Here is an 11,717-nt window from a genome sequence, read left to right as displayed (position 1 = left end):
TGTCTGTGCAGATTTTAAGATAGCACAAGGTTGACAGGCCTAGGGCTCAACCTTCTAACTGCATTCACAACAACAAACACTATATTGTGCTCCTTTCTGCAAGTTTCCATACATGTGACTTTCTGTAGATAGTAAACCCATGGGATTTCACATGCTGCAGTTGCACTTAGCTGTAAGCCCAGTCTTATGACTAAGTCACATCAAGACAAGTTTGCATCAGGTTAGAAAAAACACTAGCATATAGCAAGAGACTATTCTTTAAGCAGCAAAACACGGGATAGCATGACTAATTATGCAATTTTCCACAACATTTCCTCCCTTTTGAGACTAAGTCTCAACCTAATAGAAAATTACTTACAGGCATTTTCATTAAACAAGCATTAACATATGGGAAAAGAAAATACTTTCTTACACTTAGTACATTACAATTGTAAATGACCTCTGTAGTCATTGAGTTTCCATCCTTCACATAGTGCAATTCACTCTCAGAAGGGGGAAAGAAACATATGAATTCACACATCAGTACATACTTTATCACCAATAGCTTAGTTGAGACTGTCCATATTGCCACTGTCCGTATAGGCCCTTAACTCTACCTTGGGAGCACTGCTTACATAACTCCTGCCGTGAGCATGGCCGATGGACACACTGCACCATTAACTCAATGTTTTTTCCTCAGTGTTACATATTATCATAGACTTCATCAGACATGTAATCAGACATAGGAAGTAAATCAGGTAAATAAGGTTCTGAGGCGACTCCTCAGTCAGTAATGGCATGGCTAGAATAGTCTTTCATGATTGTTGGGTCCCCTGCGGGACGGTTGAGCTAACGTAGGCTAATGCGATTAGCATGAGGTTGTAAGTAACAAGAACATTTCCTAGGACATAGACATATCTGATATTGACAGAAAGCTTACATTTTTGTCAATCTAACTGCACTGTCCAATTTACAGTATCTAATACAGTGAAATAATACCATGATATTGTTTGAGGAAAGTGCACAGTTTTGAACATTAAAAGTTCTTAACACAAGTTACAATCAGCATTATTGTAAAAACAAAATTAAAAAATAACTAAATAACCCATCCAAACGGATTCCAACCACCACTGAGCTCTTTCAGATGTTACCCTCACCCTGGAATATAAATGGACATCAATGGTCACCTATCATTTGACACATTCTTCTGCAAACATTCTGTCCCCGTATGAACGTAGCCTCCGGCTACAAATACATTTTGCACAATTAATCATTCTATCTAATTCATAACACGTTAGTCACTACTGCTAGTCCACTTACATAGTTATAAACACATTTAAAACATGCTCAAGTCAATTGTACTGTATCAGCCAGAAAGCCATGTGTATTGATGCGTTTTAACATTGGAATTATGATAACATGGTCAAATAAAACCCCTAGTAACAATGTTATTCAACCCAAATGCAGTGCTCCACGTTGAGTCTATCACTCAAATTCAAGACCCTCAACTTAGCACACACCAATACAGTTGGAATGTAAATTTGCAAACGGGATCACATATAGACAGTTTTTACTACTTATAATCAGTTTCAACAATTTATCATTTGGGGCGGCAGGGTAGCCTAGTGGTTAGTGTTGGACTAGTAACTGGAACGTTGCAAGTTCAAACCCCCGAGCTGACAAGGTTCTGCCCCTGAACAGGCAGTTAACCCACTGTTCCTAGGCCGTCATTGTAAATAAGAATTTGTTCTTAACTGACTTGCCTGGTTAAATAAAGGTAAAATAAAATTTAAAATAAAAATTACAGCCCCCGTTTATCCCTGTCTTACACTGTTGTGAGTGGCATGTTAATGACAGATCGGTATCTCAATGCGTTCATTAGCCTAAATAACTGTAGATTTAGCAGTGTTTAAACCTCCTCAATCAAACTGATACCACAAAATAACAATTTTAGACAAGTCTAAATCAATTACGGGCACAGTTGACAAACCCCCCCCCCCCCCTTCCCTGGCATTCAATCTTCTGGCAATTCTTCATTTCCCTTCTTCAGATAGCTTCAGAGTTCAAAGTGGAAGATCCCACCACAACTCTCACCTGTACCCCATCACAACTCTTACTATGTCTTGTCCATTTTCCAAACAGTATACCAGCAATATGAAATAAGTTTTGGATCTCTCTCCATGCTCACTCTACGTGGACATCTGTTGCACTCCTGAGAGAAAAGGCGGTTGATAACTTCAACTGGATGCTGTACACCGGTGGCTCGCCTAGACTCGTGGTGCACTAGGTTGAAGGTTGTTGTGTGATATATAACAATAGGTTGAATGAGTCCGAGCAGGACAGGGCCATCCGTATTGAACATCATTTCTTCAGCCGGTTAGAGGGGGTTTTGAGGTCCACGCCATTCGGTCACGTTATAACCCTTTCATCCATCTAGATACCATCTCCACCATAAGCTCGAGAAAGGACAGATCAGAACAACAATTCAGTTCAGTTCATATCTGATTCAGGAAATCCAGACAAATGATCTAATACATGACAAATTATTACTTCAGACCAATATTTTTAATACAAATCTCAAAAACAAATGTCAAAGAGAATAACACATTCTGTTGATCCAATTTTTCCAAATTGGTTATACTCCTCTTATCACACTGTCAACCTCATCGCAGGGTCAGGAAATGTTCCCGATCATCCAGCAGACCCAATCTGGTGAGATTTATCGTAACAAAATGTAACAAACAACGCAACAATACAGTCCTTCATATATCACTCTATACATCCCTACATATCACTCAAGGTGTGTAAACTTCAATCCAAAACCCACATTTTTACACGACTCACCATAGTGACTAATGTGTAAAAAAAAAAAAAGAATCCAATTAGAATCACTAGCCATACAGTATTAACTCCATGAAGAAACACAATTGTGCCCATATCTTGATTCAAGGAATATAAAAATAGACTAGACAGGACTATCCATCTCGTGTTCCGAATTCCACATAGAGATATTAAATATAACCTCCGTAATTATCATCATTACAAATGACCTTCAAATCAGTATTACAAATGACCTGAAATCATCAACCAAACATCTCTCGGCTTTTCCAGTGAGGGCGATCAAACCACACTAGAAAGTCAGGACAGAACAGGTCAGAGGTTATTAAAACCCGTCAAATGAGTTTTGCTTTCTGTATTAGATTAATTATTTAAAAACAGTCAAACATGTCATACATTTCGTATCCCAGGTTACAGTTTCTTCAGTACATCCCTGATCAACCGAATACACATTTTCAATTAAAACTCAGAAAATAAAACTTCAGAAAATTCAATTTGAAGACACCTTGTCTCTTACCCTTGAAAACCCACTGAAACCAAATAAAATAATCCCACACAATAAATCAAACATGGAAACACTAACAAACATTCATGATGTACGGTAAAAACAAACAACATTTTCCTTATTTAATGTGGAAGCATCCTTAACATACTGTACATACTGTAGTGGACTTCCATCAAATCAAAGTTAATTTGTCAAGTGCGCCGAATACAACAGTGAAATGCTTACTTACAGGCTCTAACCAATAGTGCGAAAAAAAAGGTGTGTGTGTGTGTGTGCGTGCGTGCGTGCGTGCGTGCGTGTGTGTGTGTAGGTAAAGAAATAAAACAACAGTACAAATACAATTTGAAAATAAGAGTAGCAAGGCCATAAACACACACCGTTTAGTCAGGCTTATTGAGATAGTATGTACATGTAGCCATAAACACACACCGTTTAGTCAGGCTTATTGAGATAGTATGTACATGTAGCCATAAACACACACCGTTTAGTCAGGCTTATTGAGATAGTATGTACATGTAGCCATAAACACACACCCTTTAGTCAGGCTGATTGAGATAGTATGTACATGTAGCCATAAACACACACCGTTTAGTCAGGCTTATTGAGATAGTATGTACATGTAGCTATATACACACACCGTTTAGTCAGGCTTATTGAGATAGTATGTACATGTAGCTATATACACACACAGTTTAGTCAGGCTTATTGAGATAGTGTGTACATGTAGGTATCGTGAAAGTGACTATGCATATATGATGAACAGAGAGTAGCAGTAGCGTAAAAGAGGGGATGGCGGGTGGTGGGACACAATGCAGATAGCCCAGTTAGCCAATGTGCGGGAGCACTGGTTGGTCGGCCCAATTGAGGTAGTATGTACATGAATGTACAGTTAAAGTGACTATGCATATATGATGAACAGAGAGTAGCAGCAATGTAAAAGAGGGGTTGGGGCGGGGGGCACAATGGAAATAGTCCGGGTAACCATTTGGTTACCTGTTCAGGAGTCTTATGGCTTGGGGGTAAAAACTGTTGAGAAGCCTTTTTGTCCTAGACTTGGCACCCCGGTACCGCTTGCCATGCAGTAGTAGAAAGAACAGTCTATGACTGGGGTGGCTGGGGTCTTTGACAATTTTTAGGGCCTTCCTCTGACACCGCCTGGTGTAGAGGTCCTGGATGGCAGGCAGCTTTGCCCCAGTGATGTATTGGGCCGTACGCACTACCCTCTGAAGTGCCTTGCGGTCAGAGGCCGAGCAATTGCCGTACCAGGCAGTGATGCAACTGGTCAGGATGCTCTCGATGTTGCAGCTGTAGAACCTTTTGAGGATCTCAGGACCCATGACAAATCTTTTTAGTTTCCTGAGGGAGAATAGGCTTTGTCGTGCCCTCTTCACTACTGTCTTGGTGTGTTGGGACCATTCTAGCTTATTGTTGATGTGGACACCAAGGAGTTTGAAGCTCTCAACCTGCTCCACTACAGCCCCGTCGATGAGAATGGGGACGTGCTCGGTGCTCCTTTTCCTGTAGTCCACAATCATCTCCTTAGTCTTGGTTACGTTGAGGGATAGGTTGTTATTCTGTCACCACCCGACCAGGTCTCTGACCTCCTCCCTGTAGGCTGTCTCGTCATTGTCGGTGATCAGGCCTACCACTGTTGTGTCGTCTGCAAACATAATCATGTCGGTGATCTAGAATTTTTTCCCCTCTGGTTGCACATTTAACATGTTGATAGAGATTTGGTAGAACTGATTTAAGTTTTCCTGCATTAAAGTCTCCGGCCACTAGGAGCGCCGCCTCTGGGTGAGCGGTTTCCTGTTTGCTTATTTCCTTATACAGCTGACTGAGTGAGGTCTTAGAGCCAGCATCTGATTGTGGTGGTAAATAAACAGCCACGAAAAGTATAGCTGAGAACTCTCTAGGCAAGTAGTGTGGCCTGCAATTTATCACAATATACTCTACTTCAGGCGAGCAAAATCTAGAGACTTCCTTAGATTTCGTGCACCAACTGTTGTTTACAAATATGCACAGACCGCCCCCCCACGTTCTATCTTGCCGTGCATGTCGTCATGCAGCCACGATTCTGTGAACCATAGGGTATTACAGTTGTTGATGTCCCATTGGTAGGATATTCGTGATCGTACCTCGTCTAGTTTATTGTCCAATGATTGCACATTGGCGAGTAATATTGACGGTAACTGCAGCTTTCCTAGTCACCTTCTGCGGGTCCGGACGAGGCATCCGGCTCTTCTTCATCTGCGTCGCTTCCTCTTGCAAATAACGGGGATGTCGGTCCTGTGGGGTGTTTGGAGAATCTCGTGTGAGTCCTGCTTGTTGTTGTTGTTGAAAAAAACTTGTCTAATCTGAGGTGAGTGATCGCTGTCCAGATATCCAGAAGCTCTTTTCTGATGTAAGATATGGTTGCAGAAACATTATGTACAAAATATTTTATAAATATCGCAAAAAAAACACATAATAGCACAATTAGTCCTGGAAGAAAGAATCCTAGTCAAAACACATCAGATACTATAGTTTCATTACGAGGACTAGACACCTTCCAAAGTAAACAATCCCAGAGCCCCTTTCTGTTAATCCTATAATTTTAACCTATTGCATTAGTTTAGTCAAAATATAAAACCTGTTTTAACAAATCTTGGACCTTCAAAAAGTTGGCACCGGCAGCTCAATATTCATCAGCTCAATATTCAGTACCAAAACATTCACTTTAGATACTTGCCACTGTTCCACATAATGGAAACAGCTTATCGTTTTAAATTACATTACCTTCCTTCTCAAATTCACTGGTGTTACCTAAACTACAAAACTGAGCAACAATAATCGCAACAATAATCAGAAACTGTCAAAGAATGTTTCTGATTCAACTATTCAGACCTCTGCTTCCAATGTCCCACTGCGTCCCTTACAGCCTGATATAGCGAGCACGACTGGCTTTCACCCACGGAATTAAACATGGAAATATCTTTCCAAAAAAACACTAATAACTAATAACATATTTCCATTCACATTATTAGAAGGCATTGTTTTAATTTCAGGCAACCCTAACAATATTACTCTGTATTTTTAATATCAACCTCCGCTGGATATTCCCTTTCTACTTCTTCTTCTTCTTCTACTTTCTACTTATTAAATCTCTATTATTATAAGATTAACATGTAATGCGTCAAATCCCCGAAATACTTCAGTCAATTCCTAAGGGAAAAGACACGTTTCGATGTGAGTTAAAATAGTTCACAATACTTGAGCCTCTTTCTGCCCACAACTACAATTCAGTCAGTGACATAGACCCAATGCTATTGAATTGACCAGTATATCCCGCAAATATCCCAGTTATAGTAGTTTGTGGTCTTGACATCTGGCACATAATAGCGATACAATTACCACAAAATAGCCTTAACGTTCATCCAAGTGTTTCTTTCCAAAGATTTCACATGTGCAAAGGGGATTTAGGAATCAACGAGTTGAATCGACATTCATTGATTTCGAAACAGATCTGGCAAGGTGTCAGATTCTTCCCAAGGAGTTTTGGGTGTGGAGTCAGGTGCAGGAGAAAGCAAGTTCTGAAAAGGGTGTTTATTAAACAAGTCCAAATAACAGGAAACCGGACTACAACAGTAGCCTCAAAAACCACTCAGACACAGTCCAGGGGAAAAAAGCACCTGTCAATAAACAGAACCCAAGAAAACGCAACCCAAATCTTACTGACAGCAAAACGAAACAATCCCGCACAAAACCAGAGGAAATGGCGAGATTAAAATCCCCCCCCTAATTAACCAAATAGAACACAGGTGAAACACAAAACATACAAAACCAAAAGAAAAGGAAGAAGGATCGGTGGCAGCTAGTAGACCGGCGACGACGACCTCCGAGCGAGAGGAGCCCCCTTCGGTGGCAGCTAGTAGACCGGCGACGACGACCTCCAAGCGAGAGGAGCCCCCTTCGGTGGCAGCTAGTAGACCGGCGACGACGACCTCCGAGCGAGAGGAGCCCCTTTCGGTGGCAGCTAGTAGACCGGCGACGACGACCTCCGAGCGAGAGGAGCCCCCTTCGGTGGCAGCTAGTAGACCGGCGACGACGACCTCCAAGCGAGAGGAGCCCCCTTCGGTGGCAGCTAGTAGACCGGCGACGACGACCTCCAAGCGAGAGGAGCCCCCTTCGGTGGCAGCTAGTAGACCGGCGACGACGACCTCCAAGCGAGAGGAGCCCCCTTCGGTGGCAGCTAGTAGACCGGCGACGACGACCTCCAAGCGAGAGGAGCCCCCTTCGGTGGCAGCTAGTAGACCGGCGACGACGACCTCCAAGCGAGAGGAGCCCCCTTCGGTGGCAGCTAGTAGACCGGCGACGACGACCTCCAAGCGAGAGGAGCCCCCTTCGGTGGCAGCTAGTAGACCGGCGACGACGACCTCCAAGCGAGAGGAGCCCCCTTCGGTGGCAGCTAGTAGACCGGCGACGACGACCTCCAAGCGAGAGGAGCCCCCTTCGGTGGCAGCTAGTAGACCGGCGACGACGACCTCCAAGCGAGAGGAGCCCCCTTCGGTGGCAGCTAGTAGACCGGCGACGACGACCTCCAAGCGAGAGGAGCCCCCTTCGGTGGCAGCTAGTAGACCGGCGACGACGACCTCCAAGCGAGAGGAGCCCCTTTCGGTGGCAGCTAGTAGACCGGCGACGACGACCTCCGAGCGAGAGGAGCCCCCTTCGGTGGCAGCTAGTAGACCGGCGACGACGACCTCCGAGCGAGAGGAGCCCCCTTCGGTGGCAGCTAGTAGACCGGCGACGACGACCTCCAAGCGAGAGGAGCCCCCTTCGGTGGCAGCTAGTAGACCGGCGACGACGACCTCCAAGCGAGAGGAGCCCCCTTCGGTGGCAGCTAGTAGACCGGCGACGACGACCTCCAAGCGAGAGGAGCCCACTTCGGTGGCAGCTAGTAGACCGGCGACGACGACCTCCAAGCGAGAGGAGCCCCCTTCGGTGGCAGCTAGTAGACCGGCGACGACGACCTCCAAGCGAGAGGAGCCCCCTTCGGTGGCAGCTAGTAGACCGGCGACGACGACCTCCAAGCGAGAGGAGCCCCCTTCGGTGGCAGCTAGTAGACCGGCGACGACGACCTCCAAGCGAGAGGAGCCCCCTTCGGTGGCAGCTAGTAGACCGGCGACGACGACCTCCAAGCGAGAGGAGCCCCCTTCGGTGGCAGCTAGTAGACCGGCGACGACGACCTCCAAGCGAGAGGAGCCCCCTTCGGTGGCAGCTAGTAGACCGGCGACGACGACCTCCGAGCGAGAGGAGCCCCCTTCGGTGGAAGTCGTGACATAAAGCTAGTAGACCGGCGACGACGACCTCCGAGCAAGAGGAGCCCCCTTCGGTGGAAGTCGTGACATAAAGCTAGTAGACCGGCGACGACGACCTCCGAGCGAGAGGAGCCCCCTTCGGTGGAAGTCGTGACATAAAGTCAATAAAAACAGATTATATTTTCCCGACCAATGAAATTCCTTCATTACATCACATTTACTCCGTAATGATTTTGAATTTGATGGTAACCCTAATTTGGTTTCTTACGTCTTGACAAGTAACGTCTGCATTCAGTGCTAATTCTCCCTAACTCTTAATGTGGAAATAAAAACCACTTTTCAAGTCGTATGTGCTATTTAATTTAAAGGTATTAACTGGGCTGAGAAAACCCCCATAGTCTCATTGGTTAAGGTAAGTGAATTCCCCATACTTTCCTGTTATAAATGTAACAAATATTGCCTCTACACTCACTTTTCGAATGACCAATGGCCCCACACACTACGCTTCGGTATTTTTCCGCTATCTCCGCAATATCCATGTTGATAACAGTTTTCAAACCTGCCATCAAAGCAGACATACACATTCTATCAATATACTCACATACCCAAGTTGTGTTCAAATACCCATACTAATATGCTATATACTACATGTCAGTGTATACTTCATACTATATACTATTAGTTAATTTTAGTATAATGTAACCAAACGGTAACCTTTCAGTTCAAATCAAAATCAAATCAAACGTATTTATAAAGCCCTTCTTACATCAGCTGATATCTCAAAGTGCTGTACAGAAACCCAGCCTAAAACCCCAAACAGCAAGCAGGTGTAGAAGCACGGTGGCTAGGAAAAACTCGCTAGAAAGGCCATAACCTAGGAAGAAACCTAGAGAGGAACCAGGCTATGAGGGGTGGCCAGTTCTCTTCTGGCTGTGCCGGGAGGAGATAACAGAACATGGCCAAGATGTTCAAATGTTCATAAATGACCAGCATGGTCACATAATAATAATCACAGTAGTTGTCGAGGGTGCAGCAAGTCAGCACCTCAGTAGTAAATGTCAGTTGGCTTTCCATAGCCGATCTGATTAAGAGTATCTCTACCGCTCCTGCTGTCTCTAAAGAGTTGAAAACAACAGGTCTGGGACAGGTAGCACGTTCGGTGACTTTGAGCTTTGCATGTCTACTTTGCATGTCTACTGGAAGTGCTGTTGCTATGCAGCCTTTTTCTAGCTTGTTAGCATAACAAATCACTAGTTAGACATTTTACGATCATTGTTCATTGAAAACGCACAGCGACTATACCATTTAGCTAAGCTAAGAATGACGCGAATAATCACATCAATAAACGTTGGATAGCATAGTTAATATACTGACAAGTTCAATATATTAGTAGCCAACTAACGTTAGGTAGCTAGGTAACATATATTACTGGTACATACTGCTGTAATGATACACTATGCAGTTCATAAGGATAGTGTAACTAACAAATTGTCATAATTAGTTAATGCAATGGATTTGTATCCGCTCTCACATATTTCCAGTCAGCAGAGAGAAGCTACACAATTTTATCCATGATTGGATTTTTTTTTCATATTCAAGCCGAATTGTTTTTTTTTTTACATTTTACTACCTTTGTGCTCCCTGTAGTGCCTCTATGGTTTTTCTATAGTTGACCTCTTCCTGACGGTGGCCAGATGGTGCCTCTATGGTTTTTCTATAGTTGACCTCTTCCTGACTGTTACGCACGCCTCTATGAAGAGGGAACGCAACACCCTGCTACAACTAAACTCTGTGAAGTGAAAAAGGTATGGACTGTAGGTGCGAGTAAGGATGACAGGCAGAATGTGGTACCGTTTTACAAGGACTTTATTCCTTTACACAGTAATATGGGGAAAAGGGGCTGGATGGAACCAAAGCAAAGAAAGTAAATCTGAAAGCCCCCCCCCCCCCTCTCCTATCTTACCTGCCTACCCACTACTTACCTAATTTAGCACCACCTGGTGCCCTAACCAAAATACAGGGGGTGGTCCGCCCAGGTCTTACCTAGTGTGCCTAGACAGTGAATATACTACGGGTATATGTATGCCCGCGGGCGTCTTGCCTAAGCACTCCCAAGGTGCCTTCCCCCCTGGGAACAAATGAAACAGAATATTAAACAATTTCACAAACAAACTAAGAAACAAAGTACATCAAATAAGCTCTATCTGAGCAACAAACTCACAAAACATACCAACTTCCCAGCAATGAACTCCCAGCAAATCAACCTCCAGCAAAAATCTCTCTATCACAAACAATCGCTCTGCAATGACCTCAGCAAAATCTCTCTCAGCAATCCCTACCTCCAAATCTCTCTCTCCTGAACAGAACACTGGCTTTTATATAGCTTCAGAAGGAATGGGTAATTGGAGACAGCTGTGTCTTGACGAGGGGGCGGGGTCAGCTCTCCAATTAGCCCTGGAGTCGACCAATCAGCTGCTTGAGGGATTTCAGGAAGCCATTTCCTGAAATAAAACACATGCAAATACACAAACTACAACACATAAACTGGGGAACGTAACACAGACGGTGGCCAGATAGTGCCTCTATGGTTTTGCTATAGTTGACCTCTTCCTGCCGGTGGCCAGATAGTGCCTCTATGGTTTTGCTATAGTTGACCTCTTCCTGACGGTGGCCAGATAGTGCCTCTATGGTTTTGCTATAGTTGACCTCTTCCTGACGGTGGCCAGATAGTGCCTCTATGGTTTTGCTATAGTTGACCTCTTCCTGACGGTGGCCAGATAGTGCCTCTATGGTTTTGCTATAGTTGACCTCTTCCTGCCAGAGTGTTTAGATGTCCTCACTCACTGCTCTCACCGCTCTACATTGAACAATTTTCTAACGTAGTGATACCCACTTCCTGGAGAGTAGTTAGGGCATTTGTGCCTTTTAATGATGTTTTACCAGTACACTGATTAATACATTTTCTTTAACAATGTTTATTTAGTTTTTTTTTTTTTTTTTTTTTTACATTTTACTTGCAGGAATAAATATATATCTATATATCTCATAACTCATAACCGTGACATAACATCCCATGGCTGCTTCTCTGCTTCAACAGA

The 11,717-nt window shown here is 44.0% G+C and overlaps 1 long non-coding RNA gene across 1 annotated transcript in view; it reads right to left on the bottom strand.

Annotated features, from left to right (window-relative positions):
* Positions 1-2,522: 2,522 nt before the first annotated feature.
* LOC149977374 (uncharacterized) overlaps positions 2,523-11,717 on the bottom strand; it is a 934,188-nt gene continuing 924,993 nt past the window's right edge. The window contains exons 2-3 of the long non-coding RNA XR_016486494.1: positions 3,030-3,109; positions 2,523-2,688 (exon numbers count right to left, since the gene is read on the bottom strand). This is a non-coding gene — a long non-coding RNA (uncharacterized LOC149977374). The remainder of the gene's footprint in view (positions 2,689-3,029; positions 3,110-11,717) is intronic.

The sequence above is a fragment of the Oncorhynchus mykiss genome, chromosome 15 (genome assembly GCF_057628025.1).
Source record: "Oncorhynchus mykiss isolate SJ-2025 chromosome 15, ASM5762802v1, whole genome shotgun sequence".
NCBI lineage: Eukaryota > Metazoa > Chordata > Actinopteri > Salmoniformes > Salmonidae > Oncorhynchus > Oncorhynchus mykiss.
This window is presented reverse-complemented; position numbering and strand designations above follow the sequence as displayed.